The sequence below is a fragment of the Stegodyphus dumicola genome, chromosome 3 (genome assembly GCF_044657685.1).
Source record: "Stegodyphus dumicola isolate Sdum_Otavi_A_Nest chromosome 3, ASM4465768v1".
NCBI lineage: Eukaryota > Metazoa > Arthropoda > Arachnida > Araneae > Eresidae > Stegodyphus > Stegodyphus dumicola.
Genome location: NC_140770.1, coordinates 267,099,862 through 267,105,667, shown reverse-complemented (window position 1 = coordinate 267,105,667; position 5,806 = coordinate 267,099,862). Strand labels below are relative to the sequence as shown.

At 34.4% G+C, this 5,806-nt stretch overlaps 1 non-coding gene across 1 annotated transcript; it reads left to right on the top strand.

The window, feature by feature from the left end:
• The first annotated feature begins 4,765 nt into the window (after nucleotides 1–4,765).
• On the top strand, nucleotides 4,766–4,838 carry TRNAP-GGG (transfer RNA proline (anticodon GGG)). The gene has a single exon. It is a non-coding gene; the product is annotated as a tRNA-Pro (tRNA).
• Nucleotides 4,839–5,806: the final 968 nt, after the last annotated feature.

The window sequence follows — 5,806 nt, the reverse complement described above, 5'->3', positions numbered from 1 at the left end:
TGCAGATCTTCATTATTTAATTTCTTTAAATAGAATGCAGGGCTATAACAATTGGTGGTCACAATTTGAAAAGTGATATAGCATTTATAGTTATTCGACGCAAAATGCCAAAGGGTGATAAATAGTCCTTCTGGTCTAACGCCTTTTGGGCTAATAAGATGGAAACTGAAGATTTAACATGTGTTTTATTTTAAATAATTGAAATATAGCATTATCGGGGGGGGGAAGTGTATAGAAAAAAGAAGAGAATAATTTTCTTTACAAAATTTAGAAAATTTGTTCCAACATTAAATTAAAAAAATATAAATTGAATTTGGAAACAAAATTGTTTCATCATTGTATTTTCAGTTAAAATAAGTATGCATACAAAATTTGAGCTAGATAGTTTATCAGAAGATAGTTTAATCCAGTGACAGTGTTTTGCCCATAGCTACTAATACTACTAGTAATAATAAAAAAATCTAATATGTGGAATAAAAAAATCTAATATGTACACCACATGACTACCTTGTACGGAATATTAAATTATATGCACTTTTTTTGCATTTTATTTTAAATTATTGGAATTATTGGATTGAATTCAATCTACTTCGTCGATAGCGCATAAACCACAATAGAATAAATGCACTCTTTAAAATTCACCGTATTTATTTACCGTAGCGACACTCTAGAGCTAGGTTCACTTAACAGTGTTACATTTCGTTCATATTATAACTCAGAATGCATATAAATTTATATCATTTGAAGAATTATCTAATCGTTGCCACATGTTCTATTCAAATACTGTAATAAATCTAAAACGATGTATGAAAGAAATTAAGCAAACAAAACAAAAAGAAACATTTTTTCACAGACGATGCAGTGTATTTCTCATTCAATTAACTCAGTTCTCACTTCCCGACAAGGCAAAAATATATAAAAACTCAAAATATCGATATTAAAAATTACGAGGTAAATCTTAAACACTTTTTCTTCAAATAAATTCCAGAATGGCTTAAACATGATTTAATTCGCAATAATAAAAGAAGGCATTGTTTTTGTTGTTGCGAAGCTTAGTTTCTCTAGATTGGCAACAAATCGGCAATTTTACCAAGTTTGAAATGTAAACAAACGTGTCCGCCATCGCAAAAATTATTAGGCTTAGTTGCACCACTTAAGGGGACATGTGACATACCGACTAGTGAAATGTAACTTTTTCGGGACAACTGTTATTTTGGTATCACTTTTCCCAAAATAAATGTATATTCTAAATTTTTTTTTAAATTTAAAATAGACAGTTTGTAGATTATATAAAACACATAAAATGTAAATTTAAAGCTTAATGTTTTTAAAAACCAGCTGTTTAATTTCTCTTACCTTTGACGCATCTTTTGTGACAGTGTGCTAGTTTGGTACACTTAAAATACTGCGTCAAACTTCTTCAAATGTTACATAATGGTTAAAAATATATCACTTAAAAATAATAAACAGTATTTTACATTTTACTTAAAAAGAAAAAAATATTAAAAATAAATTAATAAAATATTTTGAAAATCATAGAAAAAAAGGGTATTAAATTTTTAATATAACCACAACTAATAATCATAAATTTTATATCCTGCTTTGGAAATTTTATTTTGAAATTAGTAGTTAAGATAAACTGTGGAAAATTTAAATCATATAGGCCGAATAATTTTCAAGAAAAGTGTACCGAAAGTTACAAAAAACACGTTTTGAGAAAAACTAAAAAAAAAAAAATTAAACATTAATAATTGATAAAAAAATTATTTTAATATTTTTTGCACCATAATCATCTTGAACTGGCATTTCTGCATCTAGTTGCTTTTGTTTTATTAACTTATGTTTCTTTCTGGCCATTTTAAGTAAAGCTTTTGGGAAGCGAGATGAGCCTCACGAATTCTATCACAATCTATTTTCGCAAAAGCTTTACCGTATAAAATCCTGGTTGTATTCCTAATAATTCCATTATTTATTGCGGCTTTGCACAACGCCATTAAAATATATTACCGCATCTAACAAACCTAAGTTTAGTGAGATGACACTCACAAAAGCAGTTTTTGGTATGCGTGTCCGGATGCAATTATTAAAACTTTCATTTTGGTTTTGAGTTGTTGTTGTTATTCACTTGTCTGACGTATAGCAGCACAAGGAGCAACTGTATTTGGCAACAACACTGAACACCTTACAGATGGCAGTGTGATTTAGCTCTGGTCCGCCACCAGTTTTGATGAAGAGCATCCCGGGGGGACGGATCCGAAGGTCTTCCACCCTTCCTCCCCTGCAACATACCTCTCGAGAGGACTTTCGGCTGGTCGCATATTTCGAGTGCTTCCATGCCGCACAGACACTGTACACTTGCAAACAAAACCTTCTCCGCGATTCGAACCCTGGCCCATCGGCACGGCAGTCAGCGACGCTAACCACTATACCGGTTGAGCGGCAGTTTTGACTTCTTCTGTGAATGCAATTCGACAGTAGTTTTCCGCCAGAGAGACTTCTAAACACTCAGCTAATAAAACAGTTTCTAACGAAGAATGTTTATGAACATACGTTTCACCAGCTGATATGGCTTTATTGTTGCCACATCAGACATCTGTCCCTTCTCAATTGCTAAGCTTGCTAATGCTTGTTATCATTTTTTAATGAAAGAATTCGTTCTTAAAATTTCGAAACATGTGTAAGTTATATAGTTTTGAAATCGTCTCAGGCTACTTTATTTTTTTAGCCCCAAATGAAAATTTGAATATTTGAAAAATTTTATGTCATATGTCCCCTTAAACAACTTTTAAATTTTTGATAGCTCCACAAATATTGCATGCAGATTTACTAAAGGCATGAAAACAAAGCAAAAAATGCACAACTTACAAACATATAAGAGTAAAGAAACTGAAATCACCGAGCCAGGTAACAGAGTGGATGTATGTATATACATATATTTATATACTTTTGGTGCTGCCGATTGCAATCAAAATACGAGGTGCACATCTACATGTTATAGCAGTCCTATATGCAAAATGTCAATGTTCTGAGGCTACTCGTTTTTGAGAGTTATGCGAGATACGTACGTACGTACGTACACGCCAGAAAAATTCTGTTCAGAATTCATTTTAAAGCAGTTTTATAATTTTTTGGGGGAGAAAAGAGACTTTTATTCTGTCCTTACGAACAGATGTCACACAAAAACATCGCTTTTTTTTACTTCGTACAAGGAAGTAAAAAGCTTATTTTTTTTAAAAAAATGAAGTTCCGTCGGAAATTGCTTTGCTTCAACTTGCTCAGACGATAAGCTTTCTCCTCACCTTTATGTTATAAAATAATCCCTATGTTTTATCTATACGATTTTCGGGAAAATGGATTTAAAAGAAGTGAAGCAGAAAATGTGAGTAACTTAATAGGCCGGTACAAGGACGTCATGTGGTGTCTTTATGCATCGAACTCAAAGTGCTCAGGTAAAACGTAAAGATGTTATATATACTGTATTTCAAAATATCGGGTAATGGTGAAGAATGTCACACCGTCTAGTGATTGCTATCGCAAACATAGCAATAACCCTGCTCTGCGTGCTGAATTTCAAGGTTCCGTAAACGAGCAGACGCAACACGGGCTGGCGATGGTGACGATGAAGCTGATGATGACGAAGTTGTGCGTGATGAGGGATGCGCCGCTTCCATCAGCTCCGGGTACGTCTTCCTGAAAGCTCATCCCCCTCCCTCTAGTTTCACTCCAACCCTATCATCCGGGGTCTCGACATTTACTGCGAAAGTCTCGGAATGCGCATACCAGCAATTATGTCTCCGGTCAGGGAGTTATTTACCTCCTTTCCCTGGCTCCAAATTTCAAATAACTTTCAATTTGGACCCGTTAATCGTATTCTACGACGGAAAGCTTTTTTATGTTTACTGCTAAGTCCTTTCTGCTACACCAACACCTTGGTTCAATTTTAGAAAGAAGCAATTTCATGCAAATTGCGTCCGAAGCAGCGCTCCAAGAATAATTTCATTCGAGTTTTTATAAAAAGAGCTTATGCTCTTCGAAATGAATATCATAAGCAAAGCGCTCTTTACGAAGTTTTTTTCTGTTATGTATTGAATAAACAAACGTCGAAAATAGGTCTTCTAACGCGTTAATCGAAAGAATCACAATCACTTAAAAGAAACAAAATGAAGGGGATATTTCATTCGGATAGCTCTGGACTGAAAGTGCATTTCAACAAGCATGACAGATCAGTTAACTAAAAGTGAATGCAGTTTGAAAGGATGTTTTTTCCTTGAAGCACTATGGGCTTGAATCAACAGATGTTTAAAAAAAATCTATAAATACATGTATCAGTATTTGATTTAGAAAGTAAAATGTTTTTTAACTTTCAAAAACTAACTTAAACTGAAAAACGGAAAGTGTTGTCACCTAAACTTGCATATTTTTTCTTAAGATGATAGCCCAGAAATTATACAAATTACTAAACTACAAAGGTCTATAAAATCAATTGAATACGTAAGAAAGCTACATTTAATAAAGAACTGAAACCTATTCCTGTAATATACAGCATATTGCAGATGCATTTGTTTGAAAATGTTACCTGGTATGAAATTTGTATCGATGGGACGTTTTCAAAACTTTTGAACACTGAAATAATATAAATCAATGCATTATGTACACTTTCAAGACAATTGTTTTAAAATTTCAGTTGAAGTACCACTTAAACTAAAGTGTATTTTGGACAAATCTTGTATCGAGTTATAAGGTATTTCTCCCGCCTTCCTAGCGTGCCTTCGTGGTGTAGTGGTCAGCGCACTGAGCCGGGATTTCAGAGGTCCGTGGTTCAATTCCCGGCGAAGGCGATTGCATATTTTTCATCTTGCCTGCTTCCAAAAATTCCTAATGTCTGTACAGTGACGCCCGAACTAAAAGGTTGTTGGGTGAGAATTCTCCGCACCCAGAATTTGGCGATTGATTCTCCTAAAAAAAAACCCAGTCTCCCTTTAAAAGGGGGAGTATATAAGGCATTGCCTTCGCTTTCCTAGCATGCATTCGTGGTTTAGTGGTTCTGCACGTTAGGCCGGTATTCCAGAAGTCTTTGGTTCGATTCCCGGCGAAGGTGGTTGCTAATTTTTCATCTCTCCGGCTTCGAAATAATCCAATGTCTCTACAGTGGCGCCAAAAGTAAAAAAAAAAAAAAAAAAAAAGGTTTTGGATGATGATTCTCCTCACCCAGGATTTGGTGATTGGGTCCCCTAAAAACTCCAATCGCCCTTTAAAAGGGGGAGTATATAAGGTATTTCTCTCGCCTTCCTAGCGTGCCTTCGAGGTGTAGTGGTCAGCACACTGACCGGTATTTCAGAGGTCCGTGGTTCGATTCCCGGCGAAGGCGATTGCATATTTTTCAATCTCTCTTGCCTCCAAAAAATCTTAGTGTCTCTACAGAGTAAAATTTGAGATCCGCTAAAAACTTAACATATCATTCAAATTTGTTTTGAAGGCAAAATTCCGCAAAGCTGGAGTACAGTGTATCTGATGTAAGGATAGTTCGAGTTTTGCTAGATACTTAAAGGGCATTTATTATCCAAACATATTTACACACTTTGAATGATCATTTAGTCAATGATTATTAATATACTAGCCCGCAAGCCCGCCAAATGAGCGGGCTGGGACGAAACAAAATTTGTAAGTTCTATATTTATAAAATATATTATTATTATATATTACTATATTAAACAAAATTTATAAATTCTGAAAAGAGAATGCATAAAAACATATCAATATGAATGAAATCAGTTCTTTCTTTCCAAGCAAGGGCTGATTCGCAAAT